Source organism: Aptenodytes patagonicus, chromosome 1 (genome assembly GCF_965638725.1).
Source record: "Aptenodytes patagonicus chromosome 1, bAptPat1.pri.cur, whole genome shotgun sequence".
NCBI classification, from domain to species: Eukaryota; Metazoa; Chordata; class Aves; order Sphenisciformes; family Spheniscidae; genus Aptenodytes; species Aptenodytes patagonicus.
Window position 1 is genome coordinate 190,817,847 of NC_134949.1, and position 20,859 is coordinate 190,838,705.

Genomic DNA, 20,859 nt, shown 5'->3' on the forward strand with positions numbered 1-20,859 from the left:
AATATGATTCCTTACTTATAAATGTTGGATTGGGGTCTAAGCAAATAAGCAAGAAATTGCATTATGTATCTAGCTATTTTTGTGGTCTTACTTATCTCTGCCTCAGTCTCAGCAGAACTATAATAGCACATTTTAACATCTTGAATTGCATGCAGAATAACATGATTCAATTCATCTTGTTTGCTTGTTCACAGTGGTCACTGAGTACTGTGAGTTGTTTTACATTTTTATTAACACATCTAGAAAATAAGTGCATTTCTAAAGTAACAAAATAGGGGCAAATTAAATAAACTCATATATCCAAAGGAATAAAATGAAATTCTCCTAATTTCATATTGCAGTGCAAAGAATTAAATGTTAAATTTAATTTTTATCATTGTTGTTGAAAGGCTGAATAATTTCAATGTCTTTGATATCTCATACTTATTGAAAATTCTAATCAATATTAAAAATAAAAAAGGAGGATATGTTGGAACTTGGCTGTCAAATACAGTCACTTAAAACTAACAGAGGGAAGAAAATTCAAGATATATAAAAAATTTCCATAAAAATACCCAGTGGATGTTGCTACTATATGGACCACTAAAAGCCCTGCTTAGCTGAAAGTATTGTAGCCAAATAAATATGTTAAATTAGACTGCTTATTTCTGTAGTATGAATTCAAAGCTATGGATAGAGCAATAGATAAATCATGTGCATCAGAATGAAATGTAAGAATTGCTGGGGATTTGAAAAGTCAGCAAGGTAAAAGTTTCATGTGTAATAAGAATATATTCGAAAAGCAGATTTACAATTTGCATTTGCTGTGTCTGTTTTCTTTGTGCACATATAGTTTAAGAAACACAGTTCTGAAAGCTCTTTTTTTGAACAAAACCTGCTTTTTAACTGAAGTGTTACTCAAGGCCATATAAAACACTGAACTGGATTTTTATACCTTTATGGAAAGTAAGTCTTATTCATCATCTTGATGCAAGAATGACATACATATACATGTAAAAATTTAATTAATTTGTGTGAATCTTAAAATAAATATACTTTTGAAAACCAAAGCTTGGATCAAAATATTAAAGAAAAATAACTATTAGAACTTTGAACTTTAAGAAAAGGCTGGCTCTGAGCCTGATATCACCAGCAGATTTTTGGGCTTTTTGGACATGGGTCAGTTTAAACAACACCAGGCCTGCTGGCGACAGACGGGGTAGACCTGTCTCAAAGGGGGAAAAGGATCTTTTCACAGGAGTTAGCAGGGCTCATTGAAGGAGCTTTAAATTAGATTTGAAGGGGGAAAGGGATAAAACCAGGCTCGCTAGAGATAAGCCGGGGGTAGCACGCCAACGTTTGAGGGATGGTGTGCTAGCAAGCTCCTTCGGTCTGCCGTCTCAGGGGAGGTAGAGGATGGCGATCCATGCGGCAGCAACGACACAAGGGTTATGGACATGTTAGAAACCATGGAAGCGCCTGAGAATGGTCACATAGGAATTAGGGCTTCTCCTCCAAAAAAGGTGGCGGGATCAATAGCCCAACTGAAGTACATCTACACCAATGTCCACAGCATGGGCGACAAATGGGAAGAGCTGGAAGACATCGTGTGGCTGGAAAACTATGCTACAGTTGCCATCATGGAAACATGGTGGGATGACTCACACAACTGGAGTGCTGCGATGGGTGGCTATAAACTCTTCAGAAGGGGTAGGCAAGGAAGAAGAGGCGGTGGGGTAGCCCTGTATGTTAGGGAGTGTTTTGATTGTCTAGAGCTTAATGATGGTGATGAAAGGGTTGAGTGTTTATGGGTAAGAATCAGGTGGAAGGCCAACAAGGCAGACAGCATGGTGGGAGTCTGTTATAGACCACCCAACCAGGATGAGGAGGCAGATGAAATATTCTATAAGCAGCTGGGAGAAGTCTCACAATCGCTAGCCCTTGTTGTTGTGGGGGACTTCAACTTACCAGATGTCTGCTGGAAATACAATGCAGCACAGAGGAAACAGTCTAGGAGGTTCCTGGAATGTGTGGAAGATAACGTCCTGACAGAGCTGGTGAGTGAGCCAACTAGGGAAGGTACCCCGCTGGACCTGTTGTTTGCGAACAGAGAAGGACTTGTGGGTGATGTGATGGCTGGAGGCCGACTTGGGCATAGCGATCATGAAATGATAGAGTTTTTGATTCTTGGAGAAATAAGGAAGGGGATCAGCAGAACTGCTACCTTGGACTTCTGGAGGGCAGACATTGGCTTGTTTAGGAGACTGGTTGACAGAGTTCCTTGGGAGGCAGTCCTGAAGGGCAAAGGAGTCCAGGAAGGCTGGACATTCTTCAGGAATGAAATCTTAAAGGTGCAGGAACAGGCCATCCTCATGTGCCAAAAGACGAGCCGGCGGGGAAGAAGACCAGCCTGGCTGAACAGAAAGCTTTGGCTGGAACTCAGGAAAAAAAGGAGAGTTTATGACCTTTGGAAGAAGGGGCAGGACACTCAGGAGGAATAGAAAGATGTCATGAGGTTATGCAGGGAGAAACTTAGGAGGGCCAAAGCCCAACTAGAATTTGATCTGGTTACTGCCATAAAAGACAATAAAAAAAGTTTCTATAAATACCTTAGCAGCAAAAGGAGGGCTAAGGAGAATCTCCATCCTTTATCGGATGTGGGGGGAAACATAGTGACAAAGGCTGAGGAAAAGGCTGAGGTACTTAATGCCTTCTTTGCCTCAGCCTTCAATAGTAAGACCAGTTGTTCTGTGAGCTGGAAGACAGGGAAGGAGAGCAGAATGAAGCCCCCATCATCCAAGGGGAAATGGTTAGCGACCTGCTACACCACTTAGACACACACAAGTCTATGGGCCTGGATGGGATCCACCCAAGGGTATTGAGGGAGCTGGCGGAAGTGCTCACCGAGCCACTTTCAATCATTTATCAGCAGTCCTGGCTAACCGGGGAGGTCCCGGTTGACTGGAGGTTAGCAAATGTGATGCCCACCTACAAGAAGGGCTGGAAGGACAATCTGGGGAACTACAGGCTTGTCAGTCTGACCTCGGTGCTGGGGAAGGTTATGGAGCAGATCATCCTGAGTGCCATTACGTGGCACATACAGGACAACCAGGTGGTCAGGCCCAATTAGCATGGATTTAGGAAAGGCAGGTCCTGCTTGACTAACCAGATCTCCTTCTAGGACAAGGTGACCTGCTCAGTGGATGAAGGAAAGGCTGTGGATGTTTTCTTCCTGGACTAAGCCTTTGACACCATTTCCCACAGCATTGTCCTTGAGAAACTGGCTGCTCATGGCTTGGAAGGGCTTACCCTTCTCTGGGTAAAAAACTGGCTGGATGGTCAGGTCCAAAGAGTGGTGGTGAATGGAGTTAAATCCAGTTGGCGGCCGGTCACAAGTGGTGTTCCCCAGGGCTCAGTACCGGGGCCAGTTCTGTTCAGTATCTTTATCAATGATCTGGATGAGGGGATCGAGTGCACCCTCAGTAACTTTGCAGATGACACCAAGTTGGGCGGGAGTGTTGATCTGCTTGAGGGTAGGAAGGTTTTATAGAGGGGTCTGGATCAATGGGCCGAGGCCAACTGTATGAGGTTCAACAAGGCCAAGTCCCAGGTCCTGCACTTGGGCCACAACAACCCCATGCAGCGCTACAGGCTTGGGGAAGAGTGGCTGGAAAGCTGTCCAGCAGAAAAGGACCTGGGGGTATTGGTCAATAGCTGGCTGAAGATGAGATGGCAGTGTGCCCAGGTGGCCAAGAAGGCCAATGGCATCCTGGCCTGTATCAGAACTAGTGTGGCCAGCAGGACTAAGGAAGTGACTGTCCCCCTGTACTCGGCACTGGTGAGGCCGCAACTCGAATACTGTATTCAGTTTTGGGCCCCTCACTACAAGAAGGACATTGAGGTGTTAGAGCGTGTCCAGAGAAGGGCAACGAGGCTGGTGCGGGGTCTGGAGAACAAGTCTTATGAGGAGCGGCTGAGGGAACTGGGGTTGTTTAGCCTGCAGAAAAGGAGGCTGAGGGGAGACCTCATTGCTCTCTACAACTCCCTGAAAGGAGGTTGTAGCGAGGTGGGTGTCGGTCTCTTCTCCCAGGTAACAAGCAATAGGACGAGAGGAAATGGCCTCAAGTTGTGCCAGGGGAGGTTTAGATCGAATATTTGGAAAAATTTCTTCACTGAAAGGGTTGTCAAGCATTGGACCAGGCTGCCCAGGGAGGTGGTTGAGTCCCTGGAAGTATTTAAAAGACATGTAGATGTGGTGCTTGGGGACATGGTTTAGTGGTGGACTTGGCAGTGCTAGGTTAATGGTTGGACTTGGTGATCTTAAGGGTCTTTTCCGACCTAAACGATTCTGTGGTTCTTTTTATTAATCAGCACACAAACATTTTAGTAGTGGAAAGAAAAATCTACTTAGGGAGAATTAGCTATATGAATATTGGCTAGAGTTTTGAAATTATGAGGAGGGCTTTGACAAAATACCAAAGAATTAATCATTAGTCACACTTTTATCTTGGGATTTACAATATCATTTTGTTTAATTATTTCTGATGTTTCAGTATCATGCTAAGAGTTGCAAGGGAGAAAGAATTTGAGGGGATATGCTCTTATCAGACTTGCTCTTCAATGGAGACTGATATCTATTAGAACTCATAAACAAAAGTTGATATTCCTGGCATTTCTACACAAAGGAGATCAAGGACTGAGCTGGCATAGAAAAGCCCTTGAGAAAGTGGTTCTGCCAGTTCAACGTTAAAAGACTTTGTGAAATGGCTTGCATTGTTACAGTTCTGTGCACCACAAGTTATGCATGAATAATATGAACAGAATTCTGGCTTTGCTTCAGCTAAAAATTTGTAGGATACCATCATGCATAATTAACTTTTCTCAAAAGGTAATGTATATAGAAGACAATTGGGTTGTTCTGTTGTATAGCAAGATTTATCAAGCAAGTTTTTCACTAATATATGACTGTTAAATTTTTGATGTTAAAAAAATAATTGGACATTGTGGTTTCTGCTAAGGAAAAGGCTTAATTCAATGAGATTCTTAAGTTAAAAAAAAAATAAAAAGGAGGTTTTATTTTTCAGTTTTTCCCCAGTCTGAAATGGCGTGCTTTGTAATATATATATTAGCCATCTTTATTATCATTCCATGTAAAATATTTGTGGATCATCCAAAGAGATAAACTAATTTGATCAAAAACTTTTTTTGTTTGCTTGCTCATTTCCCATGTAGAGTACTACTTCTGTAATCTGAGAAAAAAAGACATTTTTAAAATATACATGGATGAGAACATTCCTTCTCAGTTCCAGTCTATTAACTGGCATCAAATGGGTAAATATGGAGTATAAAAATTATAAAATAAAAGGTTTGTAAGTTTGGTACAAAACCAAACTTTTTTTTTCTTGATTTATATGTTTTCAGATTTATATGTAATGATGTTTAAAAACATTATTGCTTTTAATTTCTCTAAAGTTGCCAGTGTTGTGGTAATTTATGTTGCTATTTTGAGAAGACCAACTATAAAGGTTTGAAAAATAGAAGAAAAATTGTTTGACAAGAAAGTAGAGGAAAATAAAAGAGTTCTTCATAGAAGAACAAACCAAAATTATACACATGAGAAAGCAATAATGACATGACTAGTAAAACAAGGACAGAGGAGGATGAACTGTGGAAGATGAGCAAAGGACTGACATAGAAGAAAATGTAGAAAAGTTAATAAGTAATTTTTTGGAAGAGGGATAAATGTGTCCATAATGGTTCTGTGAAGTTTTTAATATCATTTTGGATAAATTTTCAAGAAGAGTGTGTGTGTCATAACGGTCTTTTTTTTTACATTGAGGTGGTGCTGATTCCTTTGGGATCTCAGTAAGAAAGGCACAGACACACAAGGCTAGCTAATGATTTATTCTATTATACCCAGAATTGCTAGGAAAGTGATAGAAATCTTATGTGTCTTCTGATGCTCCTGTAGCATCTCATGAGCCCCTCCTTGTTGACCATGGCATGCTGTGCAGAGTTACCATCCATGGTGAAGTTCGATGGCCTCACTATTCTCCACATTTCTAGAATATTCTTTCAAGTGAACAAAGTTATCAATCTTTTACCTGTACAATACTGAACTTTCTAGATGGCACACCGAGATTCACTGAGAGTGATATACTCTTACCCACCTCCATAGAAATGAGGTCTTACAAGTGGTACATAAAGGTGGTATTGTTAAAAGCAGCCATGGTATGTGCTCAGGTTAAACAGCGGTCAGTCATGCTAACATACGGGTGTCTACAACCAAAGCCTATGGTTAAACTCTGCCTAAATTCTGCCTGAAATCACTGTCTCCTCATTATGGCCTGCTGCACTGGCTCACTACAAGGTAGGATCACATTTCACTAAGCAAAGAGATAATCCTCTGAATGCTGCACACATGAATAATTACATCAAAATCCTTTTCACCCTGACTTAGCCATAGTTATTCAAGACTGATGGTGAGGTACCATTCTGTCTTAGGATTTTGGCAGTACATGGGTTTTCCAGTTCTCTCTTCTTTAATGAGGCTAGTTGTTTCTCAGAAGATTCGGGAAAAATCTGTAGGAGAAATGTTATTGTATGTGTTATTCAAGCATAAATTATAGGTCTCAGCTGGGTATAATTCTGTGGGGTTATAGCACGGGTCAGACAAGATGATCTGATGATCCCTTCTGGCCCTGCATTTCTGAGTCTCTGAATAATGTACAATGAATCGTATATATTCAAGTCAAGCTGAGTGGCCAACAAACTGAAACTATTTACTACCTCTTGTCTAGATTTATGATGGAACAGCTATATTCCCTTCCTTTGCTTTCTTTCTGTGTCATGGTGAAAAACTGTGAAATCCTCCTTTGGGCTAAGTCAATAAGCGCTGACTTTTTTAAGTCTTTACTATTTCTTACCCCTCCTGTATAGTGAATTTATATGGTTTATCACTTCTTTATCTACCAAACCTCCATAATCTTGTCTCTCCGTTGCACCTCTGCAGTTAAAACATTTGTTAATGTTCTGAAGCTATCCCACTTACAAGGCAATATTGACTATTTATAAAATTGAGTATCTTTTGGGTAGTCCCACTGACTTTCGTGAGTAAAACTGCACATTTTGTTAAGTATTTACTTTCTATTCTCTAGCAAGTAACTCTCTTATTATTTTTAAGTGTATTTTTTTTTTATTTCTCACTATTTGTTAGAAATTTTACATTTAAGGGAAAGCAACACATTTTTAGAGAATAAACAAAAATATTCATAAGAGTCAAAACCTGAAACAGTAACTCAGGTACAACTTATATGGCTAGCAACAGGACCTTTAACTGGATAAATACGTCTAGACTGTCTCCAGTGGTAAAAGTTCCTGTCTTGGTAAATATTCATTAAGAATTCATATGTTTTAAATGTTTGGTGGGAGCAGTGTAAGTGTCACGGATGGAGAGATGCACTTCACTCATTAAGACAGAAACAGCAATATGTTTATTGATATAAACCAGTGATTTAACAAAGTTTCATAGAAAATACGACAATGGTTTAACAAGATTTGATGGCAAGGTACACTTGATTATTTACTGCATAGAGGACAGGGTCAGACAAAACTGTTAGGGAGACCCTCCTGTTGAGTCACAAGGTTCAGAGAGGACGCCCTTGTTTTCTAAACTGCTTCCCTTAGAGGAATCTAGGTGCGGCTGGATCCAAACTTAGTCCCAGACTTGGTCAACAGTTTATGTCTAAAGGATTATATGTGCACAATCAATCTAAGATATAATCTTAGCGAAGCTTACAAAGTTTAGCAAGCTGTTAGTCACTTACTGAGGATCTGTTGCGGGAAGGAATCTCTCAATATTGAGGAGTAAGGGATGTCTGCGGCAGGCGTAACCTTGAGAGGCGTCCCTACTTAAGAGAGGAGATCCTGTCGTGCAGCCCACTGCCATGCAGGAAAGCTCAAAGGGCTCTTGGGTTGCTCACTATTTATGGGGGTAAGATGATTGGCTCATGGTCATATTTGCATACAGACCACGGATTTTTGTTTCTTCCAAATTTCGCTTGACTCAGACATTGACCAGCACTGTGGTTAAGTGGGTGCATTGCTCAGATTAGCCTTTGGCTATTGTGTTGTTATCTGTCTCCCGAATCCACTTTGAGCCAGATGTAGCCATCACAACCAGGCGCATCCATTACAACCACCAGTGGTGGTTATCGCTTGAACAGGGTTACAGGAGATAAAGGGCGGGGGCGGGGGGGGGGGGGGACGACGGACAGGGGAAGCACACCATCACAGTAAGTAACAATGAAAAACTATGTTTTCTGAAATAAAGATTGATTTTTCATTGTGTACTTTTTTGTCATCTCTCTCAGTGGAAACCTTTTTCAAGATGAGGGCTCCTTAACACTGTAATTTGCAGTACTAACATACTTACGGTGTCAGTCGGCTTCCATTCTTGAATTGGAGAAAGCTGAAAGCAATGACTCAGGCATTAGTGTCAAAGGGTTAGCGTCCAGATAAGCCTATCTAGTCCTGGGCAGGCTTTTTAGTTCTGTTGTGACTGGCACATTAGGCAATGACAAAGATAGTGTCATCAGGCTTAGAGATGAATTCCCAAGGAGCTGACTTTTTAAAAGATGCTATTGGTTTGGTTAGTTTCCATAAAAATTCTTTCCTTCATACATAGTCTCCTTTCAGGCTATCTTTACTGTAACAGTACAATGCTATTCAGGTGGATATATTGTAAGCTGGGAGAAAACAAAGCATAAACCTTTCTCCCATGTCAAACATCGTGACTACAGGTTGTGCAGAACTACAGATCATAAAGATTTCCAAGAGGTTTGAATCAAAAAACTCCAAGACAATACAGGATATTGTGTAAATGTGCCAGGAAGCAATGTAATAACTCTCAGTGTAAGGAGAGGGTGCTTACATTTCACTTAATATTGTCAGATCAATATAGTCATCCAGACATAGTCTCATTAGAGATATCTTAGGTATACCAGCTGACATCCAGCTGATTGTCCAGAGAAGAACAGATATAGTGTAGGCTCATAATTGTCTTTCCCATGCAGAATTCCCTTGATGAACCTGAATGACATTATGTACCCCTGTTTAACGTAACTAAATTAAACTCCCAGTGTGAAGGCCCCGCACAGATACAGCCACATGAGGCTAGTTGTTTTGAGCTTCCTTTATAGTCAGTAGAAGCTGTAAGGCAGGATTCATCTGATCTATTTTACACAAGTACTTTATGGTCAGATGAATGGTGACCTGAAAGTGCCAATTTTCCTACAGTGATTTCCCTATGAGTAGTTGAGATGTAGATGTAAATACATTTCTACACCTGTTCAGAAAAATTGCTACCCAGAACACTGTAAGTACTCTCCCTAGAAAACTACAGCTGTTTGCCATCCAAACTATTTAGCTATACTTATGTGACAAAACGTTAGTAACCAAGCCTGTACAGGATTCAAAATTCATTTTCAGGGCACACTGAGTTTTGCTGAACCGCTAATTCCTTTACTCTGTGATAAAAGGATTCCTGGAACTGGCTTAGAATTGGTCCCTCATTTTTAGTAATTAATAGGAAATTTGCCTGTGAGATACAATATAATTAGACAAATTATGTACTAAAATAGCATTCTGTAAATTAGATTCATTTCTTTATCAGGAGGATTTTTCTTCCTAACTTCCTAAAACCTTTACTCATCTTTGCCCTATAACTCAATTACTTACATCCACTTGTGAAGCTCTTGACCTTCAGGGAATAGATTAAGCCACTCCCTTGAGATCCCTTTCTAGCAGTTTAAGTAATGAGGAGTCAGCAAGTGTAATCATGAAAAGAAAATTATTTTCATCAAGAAAATGTATGTTTATGCTTGTCAAAGTGATCTCTGTATGGAGTATAAAGTAGAGATATGCAAAAAGTTGATCATAATTAAAAAGTAAGACTGAATTTTACAAAAGCACACAAACTCTATCTTCAGAGAACTCATACGGCATTATAAAACTTACTTTAATATATTTTTTCTTGTTTCTAGGTAACCAGCATTTGAATCTTTTGGCCTTCTTCAGGCTTCCCACAGGGAATTAGCTAATTAGCTCACTGAGCCACTGTTAATAATTATTCTGAAAAGTCATGGACATTGGGGCAGGTATCAGAGGATTTAAAAAAAAGAGGCTGGAAAAAATCCAGGTATGACACTAGTCTTTTAAAAATGGCAAATAAAATAATCCTAGAAATTCCTACCAAAACCGACTGATCCTTATTGTCTTGGGGAGAAAAATAAATAAATCATGAAACAAATACTAAGGGGAAAGAAAAATCCTTAAAGACTTGATAGTGTCTAAACATAGGCATTAATTAGTATGTTTTTATAAATAACACTGATCATCCATGTTTTTGTGCTTTAGGAACTGATAGGAAATTTCCCACTGATTCAGATGAGAGAGGAGGACGCACAACACTTTACATGTTTCCAAATGCCTCACAGAACTACTGTTTGCTTGCCAAAGTGACAGGCAGACTTCATCCCCGCTAGAAGACATTTATAATTCTTATTCAAAAGCAAGGGCAGCTCTTGCCTTGGGGGTGTTAGGATCCATTCCCACCAGAATTTTATAACCCTCAGTAAAAGTCTTTGTGAGCTTTTCTTCCCTCCAGTGCTAAGCACAGACAGTGCACATGAAAGCACAAAGCCAAACGCTGTCACGCACCAGACAGGCGTATGCACAGGGACAGGAAGGATGCTGCGCCTCTGCCTGCGCAGTAGCCCTCAGCAAGGGGGTTCCCCACTGCCTGTAATGCAGTACAATTTTTACTGCTCTAAAGAAAAGGAGATCAAGACAGGATATTATATGTTTAGCCAGTGACAGAATCAGTAGCATAGAAATGTTAAAAATCAGAACTGATTACATGCTCCCTCTGAAGTTGTGAAGACCAGTCACCACGTGTTATATTATAGTAGCTAATGCAATAAACACCGCAGTGTGTGGCTCCTTGACCCGGGCATAGAAACCTAGATGACTTTTTTTTTTTTTTTTACCCAGAACACATCTTTGGGGGAAAAAACTGTAAAAAAAGTGAGTAAAGAAAATGCTTTAGAGTTTTCTAAAACAAGCAGACTTTTAATTTAGATTTTTTTTCCAGATGATATGTGGCAAAAAAAGGCAAAATTATTCTAGTTATATTTAATGTTTTAAAAAAAGTTTGTTTGAATCATCTTAAATTAATGGGGTGGGGAAGCTTCTTTTTGGAGACCACCGATACCCCCCTTAGGGGATTTTGATGAGAGCCAAAATTTGCTTAACAGTAAAAATTAGTTTTAATTATGGAAAAGCTGCACTCTCCCAATAAGTTTCTATCTTTACACTATGAAAAATAAATTGTAGAATTTTTCATTTTTACTTTAACATGTGGCTGTCCCAAGATTATTTACATATTTTAAAAAGTATAATAATTCTCTCACAGAGCATAGATTTGAAATCAATATTGATCAACAGTGTAGTAAAAGAGAGGAGCCAGGAAACTGCAATATGAATCTGGGTGTGCTAGGCAGCATACAGAAAGACAGTAAACACTTTCCTTAGGTTAAGAAACAAAAGACAAAAATAAAAATTAATTCACTACTTAGGCTAACTATTTTATCTTATGCCCTTTGAACAGTAGTAATAGTTAGCCACAGAGATGCATAAAAATATCCACACTCAAAGGCTTAGATGCACTTACACACACTGTGGCTTTCTTTGTGTGGTTACTACTGCAGAGAACATAGTGAGGACCAGCAGAGGCCACGCTAATGGTTTAAACAGTTTTACTGAAATACTATATGTTATCGCTAAGTTTGCTTTATTACCAGTAATGTAGAAAACATCAGCTGAGTATCCTCCACTAACAAAACCATGAACTTGATCCAAAGCCAGCTGAAAACTCCTGTTGCCTTCTATGAGTTTAGATCAAGCACTTCACGCTTAATATCTTTTTTTTTTTTTTCTTCTAGCCTGACGTTGAAATCCTAGCTCACTTCTGGAACAGGCTGTTTGTATGAAGGTCACAGCAGAAAATGATATTGCTTTTCCATAATCTGATAAAAGGAATTTTAAGAAATACATGATTAAATATAAATGATCTCCTTTTAATTTATTTATTTTTGAATGACTGCTTGGGTAATTAGCATGCTTAAGTCAAATTCCTTAAAAATATTGGGTATTTCTGTAGTCTTTAATAGAACTAGCTAACAGAAGCAGTGGCTGGAAGAGAAGATCCTGTAGACTTATGACAGAAGGTAAACATTTTGAACTGCATGCGAATCTGTATTACTTGAATTATAAAATTGCTATTAAAGCTCAGCAGCAGGACTGGCCAAATGCGTGAATTTGCTTAAACAATGCATTTTCTCAGTAGCAGCAGTACAATACCTATGTACAGAGCAAATGGCCAGTTTATAATCAGTGCAAACTAAAAGCCGTTACTTTTTCTGCGGGGAGTGAACAATTCATCATGTCAGACCATAAGGTCATTATATCGTGTAACACACCATAATGTCACAGTGCTCCAGAATGATGAAATGTCAGCCCCCAGCCAAATATTTAGAGTCATATGCTTACATGCAAGAAGCCAAATTACTACAAATTTCTGGCCAAAGGCATTCCAATTGAAACAAAGATGCAAACCGGTGTCTGAAGAGCCCATTTTCAGAAAACAGCCTTTCATAGTTCATGGATGTATCAACTTACCATGATTCTCAGGCAGCATCTCATGTAATAAGGGAAGCTGACTATTTCAGCACTTCAAGGGTTTATGTCACATTGTCATCAGAACTGGGTAGGCTTTAAACAGCTCACTAAGAGTCATGAGCAATTTTTTTGCACTGATTGAGGTGTTCTTAAAAATAAGAGTATTTCTTAAAAATAGATATAAACAAATAATCATAACCCTTCAAAAATCTCAAAATGTCTAATTTAATATCTCAAAACATTTTAGAAATTAAGTGGAAATATTAATTAAGAGCTTGCGGTATACAAAAAGACCATAGCAATTTATTGTTAACATGATAGAGATGTAGTATACTGACAGCTAAATAAGTATGAAGGCAAAAAGAGGACAAAGAACTCTGTCTGGAAAATCAGAAAAAAATAGGGAAAACAAAACAATTCTTCAAGGTCAGTTACCTTAGAAGTTCTGATACTCCAGTGGATCCCTTAGATTTTTAAGGAACTTTTCTAATTAAATTATGGATGAAAGTAAGCAATTGCTTTCATAATATATTTCTATTCTATTTTTCTCTTTCCATTACTCCTAAAGTTTTGTATTACTCCCAAAGAGTAATTACAAAGAATGGGGAAGACAAGAGAAAGACAAAAAAAAGGCCTGATTTAAAATGCTTTTCAATTATATTTTTGGAAATATTTAATGATTCCAATGAGCATTACATTATTAAGGGTGCATCAAGCATTGTTTCCTAAAGGGATAGATCAACTCCTGGAAACTAGGCCTTAATTTAATTCTGTTTTACTTTATTTTGGTTTATTTTATTTTACTATATTTTGGTTTATTTTATTTTACTTCCTCTTCTTGTATTTTATAACTTCATAGTGTATCATATTTTCTAAATGGAAGAGGAAAAAAATCACATGAATGCAAAGGTATCTGTGTGATACCCACTTCCTTAGGAGTCAATGTGCGTGGGTTAGAGCATACAGATCTGAGCTGGCCACAAGGAAGCCTCAGCACAGAGCTGTGCCCACAGCCAGGGACAGCGTCACACTAACACAGCTGTTAAAAGGCTTCTGGACAGAAGTGAGCTTATGCCTGGATATCACGGAAGACCAGTGAGTGCCTTTGGATCTGTTTGCTCCCATCCATGTGTACAGATCCTATTTTACAGGTCCAGGTTCCCCTAGGTCTATCCTGCAGAAACATCTTTTCATGCCAATCAGCTTTATTGCACTAAGTACTGACCTGTCCAGTAGGAAGCATGTTGTTTGTATTGTTAGCTCCAAAAAACTTCCTTGAAACATGTCAAAAGATAGTCAGTCACACATGATAAGAAACTTATCCGTGTGTCTGTGTTGTGGTAGTGTCATGGTTTAACCTCAGTCAGCAACTGAGCACCACACAGTCACTTGCTCAATCCCCCCCGGTGGGATGGGGGAGAGAATTGGAAGAGCACAAGTGAGAAAAACTCGTGGGTTGAGATAAAAACACTTTAATAATTGAAACAAAATAATAATAACAATAATAATAATAACAAAGTAGTAATAATAATATACAAAGCAAGTGATGCACAGTGCAATTGCTCACCACCCGCCGACCGATGCCCAGCCAGTCCCCGAGCAGCAGCCCCCCCGGCCAGCTTTCCCCAGTTTATGTACTGAGCATGACATCACATGGTATGGAATGTCCTTTTGGCCAGTTTGGGTCAGCTGTCCTGGCTGTGCCCCCTCCCAGCTTCTTGTGCACCTCCAGCCTTCTCAGTGGGTAGAGCATGGGAAGCTGAAAAGTCCTTGGCTAGTGTAAGCACTACCTAGCAACAACTAAAACATCGGTGTGTTATCACCATTGTTCTCATCCTAAATCCAAACCACAGCACTGTACCAGCTACTAGGAAGGAAATTAACTCTATCCCTGCCGAATCCAGGACAGGTAGCTACTCATACTTACTCATATGAGGGTAGCATCTCATACTCTTACTTATAAATTAACACAGTTGTGTGGTAGACTGTATAAATACAGACCAAAGCAACAGTTCCCATCTGAGAGATATTACAGCTCTCACCTGGGACACAGAGTAACTGGTTAAAATCTCTTTTACTCTCTGGAGACTTTTGGGAAGAATCTCTCACAATTGTTCTCCTTAAGGCTGTTCCACTTTGTATAAATGAGTGCATTTTTATTGGACTTGATTCTGTATGTCTGTAAATGCAGTAGCTGCTGCTTAGTGAAAGCCAGAGATCCTTGTATTGTGGTCAAAACAGTCTTTGGCTTTACTCTATATAGAACTCTTGTCCACTGTCACTTATGTTAAAAGTTAGCCAAAGCTGATGGGCAACGGGTTGCACAAGGTTCAGTCAGACATGCTTTAGGATGACATAAATAAGTTCCTGGCTGTAGAATCCTAGAGGTGGACTAAAGATATGAAATCAGATCCTTCACATGGCATGTGATTTCTACTATATCAGTTTCCCTACTGAAAAAACGCCCCAACAACTATGTGATATTGTCACATCTGAAAATGATGGGGGTTTGTTTCATGCATTTTTATGCCTCTCCTATTTGTCAAGTGGTGCAAAGGATATTTTCACTCCTTTTATGACACACACCTTGCCAGTGACAACTTTAGGGACTGCTGGAGTGATCAGCTGCTTAGGGGATCACATCGTTGGAGATGGACAAACAAGTCATTTCCCCCCTCTGTCTGTGCCAAAGCCCTAGAAAGTCAAGCTGGTTGCTGCTACCAAAGATGTGGTAGGGAAACAGAAGTGGCAGATGCTCTGTGGTTTAAGCATCATTTGTTGTCTTTATCCTTCCATGGCAATAGTGGGAAAAGTACGATGGGTTTTTGGCACTCCTTTCTGTCCCTCCTCCTTCTTCTCTGTTTGTCCCACATCTTCCACCCTTTTCTTTTCTCCCTCCCTTTTCCCTGGAGAGGAGCATTCCAGTTTTGGCTGGTCCTCACCCTGAAAGTCAGGGTAGCAAAATTCAGCTGTTTTGCTGAGAAGCCTTGGAACAATTTCATGCTTTACAGTACACCAGTAAAAGTCTAAATTTGCTGGAAATTAAAAAATACAAGATCTCTGGGACTGTTTAATTTCTGGTGAGCCCTTCATTTTGGGACAAAGCTTTCCTTACAATGCTACTTATCTTCTTTTTTTTTTAAGTCACACTGACGGTACAATCCTGCTGTCACTTAAGTTTAGCTCTTTGATTATGCTAGTAAGCCTGGGGTACTAACCTAAATTTTTCCTCTTGGTAGTGCCATGTGCTAGCAGGCGAGTCATCAGACCAGCTTTAACTAAAGCTTTGGAACCATATGCTGTGAAAATAGTCACAAAACAAGTGTGTGATTATCTAGACTTCAGGAATTGCTTTCACATAATCACTGTCAGTAAAAATGTAATCATCTCATGATATTTTGAAATATCCTGAGATATCTTTTTTATTCTAAGCCAATATAAAGCTGTTTCATTTATAACTCAGAGAATACAAGGCAGTGATTTTTTAAAGAAATTTCATTATTACAAGGGGCTTAAAACTAAATAAGCTCTAAATTCTTTATAATGTTGCAGATAAAACAGCAATATAGTGCAAACTTTGTGAGCATTGTAGAAAAAATGTGACAAAAAGTAGGGGAGAAAAAGTAATTTCAAACTCCTTGCTTGACACTAATGACCTGTTTGGGGTAACAGTTTTCAGCATGTAAACTCAATCAGAAAGGAAAACAAAGCTGCTTGAATGGATGCACAGTGCAAATCTGTGTCTATGGCTGATGTCCTTGAAGTTGAAGATGTGCTATTGAATTGTTTTGTAGTATGATTGCTCCTGAATGTTTTATTAGCCACACACTATATTGCAGACATGCAAATAAATAGTAGTATGGAAAAGCTTTCCTTTTCCTTTGTGTAATGGAACACAGAATTTGCCTTGCCTCAAAGCTTCATATTATTTAGCTGAGGCATAATTTTTGAGGGTTTTTTGGTATCCTTTTCTTTCTGAATATAAAATATGCATTAAAACTGAGATCATATCTTAATTGGTTGAGTTACCCATCCCACCAGAACTGTAATTAAGGCATAACTTCTTGTCATTTCACTGGGGTATCATTTCATGATGCAGTGATCTATTTTGATACCATTCTCTGCCCTGCCATCTGTAAAGCAGAGTTTGAAGCAGTGTGCTTAGAGTAATCTGCACATGGCTGTCTGTGCATTAGAGAGAAGAAAGAGGCAGTAAAAAAAATTACCCTCCTCCTTGGTCCATTTTCTGACCTTGAAATGGCTATAAAATTGTATGGGTTTATATTATTGCTGTAATATGTATATATATTTACATTATCTTTTCTACTGCCATTGGAGACAATTTTCCTGGGCCTGAAAGACAACCCTAATATCCTAGAACAGCAGAAAAAATGAAATATGAGATTACTCACCATATATAATATCTCTTCTCGGAGATTAATTTGATTTTTCATCAATTCTCCTCCTTCTCCATTTAGAGTCCTGATACTTCCCCTCAAACTCCTGACCCTTCTCTCAGCTCAGTATGTTAAGTAAAGCTTATCATTTATTCACGCTTATCTCAGTATATTAAAACATTAATTATGGTATCTAGGAGGTTACACAACTTGATACATGGCTTAGGTTTCTCCATAACATTCTTCAATGCAATATTTGTCTTTACTCACCCCAATATGCAGCCTGAAATCCTCTAATTCACATACTGAGACAGAATTCCAACAAGCAGCTACAGAAGGATTTGCTTAGATATGAAGACCAATATTTTAAATGTCAAAAAATCTGATTAATGATTCATAATAATAGCATACAGTAACTGGCAACTTTTTTATTGTATGCAAAAGAGTCCCCTGAGAACAGTATTAGTAGAAAATCATGGGAAGTGATCCTGTTATTGATGCTGAGTGGCAGCATCCTAGTTCATGGCTCTCACTAGCAAGATTTGGCAGATCTACATGTAGAAAAAAAAAAATCATGTTTTGGGTTACTGATACTCATTTCAAAATTTCAGTTTCTGCGTTAAAAGAGCACTATTTATACAACAAAATGTAAAGGGTTGAAGTAAGATGAGATGACACCCAAAATGCCTGTGTTTGAGAAACTGAACCTTTCCCTGAAGATCTAGTCAATACAATGAATGGAGTCTAAGGAGTTTTACATCTCCCTGCAAGTAGGCAGCTGGCTAGCTAAATCGCTCTCCAGACTGTAATGCTTAAAGTATTAGATACCTACCTTTCATACAGATATCTGTATGACACCTAAATTTTGTTACATAGTTCTGGAATTTAATCCCTCTGTTAATCTTTGTTTTAAGATTTCGTAGAGGAAAAAAAAAAAGTTATTTTGTATCAACAGTTAATGAACCTTCCAGTTTAATTTGAAAGTCATATCTACACCATAAGCTTAACTAAATGACATACGAGTCCCTGATACGGGCTTACTGGGGGGGTGGGGAGGAAGCAAAAATTTGTTAAACTTCAGTTTTCCAGAATTTCTTAGAATGCTTATACAGAGCATACACTTTTGTTTTGTTCTTTGGACTTTAGAACTGCCCCTTCTAATCTGCACTGTGAGTACTCAGTAGGTCTGGTTTGTTTTTTTTTTCCCCCCCAACATAAAATACACTAAGGATCATTTTATTCTGTGAGAAGCCTATCTGCAACTAGTGGAACTTTTAATGGATCAAGTTATTTCCATGTGTGAGGAAGGATGGCAGAATTGTGTGTCGTATTGTCAGTACCCCATTCAAAATGTTTAGATAGATAATATTCACAAAACCTGACAGGCACTAAACTAACAGCTTGAATTTATCCTCTGTTCTTTTTTAGAGAATGGTGTTTAAATGCAACACTGAATGACATACAAATACCAATATATACTATATTCACTCCAAGTACCAAAGAACTTTGTATGATTTAAAACGTAAAAGTAGATTTTAAAATGAGTTCAGAAAAATTGGAGCTGTTACTATTCTTCTATAATTAAGGACACGATTATAGGGCCTTTTTCTTTTCATTGTTTTGTTGCGTTTATCTCAGATATTGCCTTTTATTGTTACTGTACTGATATAAAAATGATAGATTTATTTATTTGATTTGCCTTATTATGAGTTTGTTTTCAAATCATTATTTTTCTGATAAATGTTGATTTCTTATTACTTTATATGCATTTTAATGACATCATAAAACTCCAGTTTCATGGTATAATGAATTATAAGTTGAGCAACATGTCATGAAAGTATTTCTTTGTTGATTTGTTACGAATCATTTAAAAATTCAGTTTTACTCATAGCTCTATGCACAAATAGTTTTGTTGTCAAAGCCACAAAATCCATTTGGGTATTTGGGAATATTCCAAAGCTTTGCACATTTCTGCAAATCTGCCTTGATGAGCAAATTCCTTGTAATTTAAGAATATGTGTATGAAACAAATTGAAGTAGCTATAACATTTCAGTGTGAAAGGAAGAGTGAAACTCAAAAAAAAAAAAAAAAAGAGGACATAGAGACGTAAAATAACCATACTCTTAACGCAAATAGGAATTTTGACATTAATTAAAATGGAAACAGGGACTGGAACATGGTCTAGGAAAAGATAGAGGGTAACAAGCTCATTAACAGTGTTGAAAGCTTTTCATTTTCTGCATGTACAGATTGTCTACTTTCAGCCCTGCTCAAAATAATGATAGAGAAAATAAACTTGTTTCTGGTCTCTTCTTCCTCTAAGGAAACAAATTACTTCTGTTCTAGACTACCTGATTGTTACTACTGTTTCTTTATTAACTCCAGCATACAGGATTATGGGGAAACCATAGAGCCTGGTCTCTTCTCATTCCTCCACTCTCTTCCTCCGTGTGCTCAAGATGAGTTAATAGGATGAATATCATTGATTTAAATCTGCATAGTCTGACCAAGAACTGTTGCCTGTTGGGATATTTAAAGAGGGTTCTTACTGTGTCTTTATTCCTAATACATTTGTGCAGTCCAAGTCAAAAACTAATTTAGACTAGAGATCAGGGCTTCAGACCTCTGATGTGTTAAAATACCCAGATGCAAATTTTTCTCTTGAACTTCACTGGAGTAATTCCTAGATTTATACCAATATCGAGCTGGTACCGGAACTTGTCTCCCTCCTCCATGGACCAGTGGTCAGATATAACTCCTTTTTTTCCCTCCTTTGATGATTAATTCTGGAATATTCTAAACAGAGTCAGTGAAAATGCTCCAAATATGAATCAAAACAATTGGAAGAGTTTGACCCTACTTTCTGTGTGTTCTTTAACCACTTTCTTCTTAATATTAGTGTTTCATAGTCTGAACAAATTTACTTCATGCTTTGATTATGATGTGGGCCTTCCCCACCCCTACTTGTAGGCTGCACATTTCTGTTTATAAAACAACAGTTATTAAATTGTAACTTACTGGAGAGAAAATGAGAATATTGGAAAAATATTTACCATAGCTTTGCTTTGAAATCAACAGAACATTTGTCAATAAATAAATCTATAACTGACCTTTAGCTAGTCCTCTTCTACTGAGAAACTCCAAGGCTTTTAAGTGATGATATGATTTGGGAGGATTAATGGTCAGAGAACTTCTTTTGCCTTTGAGGTCTTTTATGTTGAGCTGACATTAGTCACTCATCACACATCAGCGGTGGGAGCTATATCTGCATTTGTACTAGAACTGATACAAATTCTCGTATTTACCTTTAAGAATATCAGCTGTGCTACATTCTCATTACTCAGCCTTGCTTATTTGTTAGTATAATATTCCCAGCTGCACCAAAAATACATTCTGAATAAACATTGGAAAGAGGACATCTTAAATACCTGACAGCAGTTTTATTCAAGAAGGGCTATATATAGATTGGATCTCATCTCATACCCTCCTATGTGCACCTGTGACTCTTAACTTCAGCGAGAGATAGACCTGCAAGCTTACTGGAGAACAGAATTTGTCCCCTAATGTTTTGGGACTTTTTTTGCTTGTTTTTGGTTTTTGTTACCTATCAAGAGATAATAGGAAAGACACAGCTTTTCTCTGAAGTTCTGTTAGGGTCCTTATTACAAAGTTCTGATTAAACTGCACAGTGTTTGGATGCTACGATGATGGGCAGAAAAACAAAGCTAAAGTTAGACACAGGTA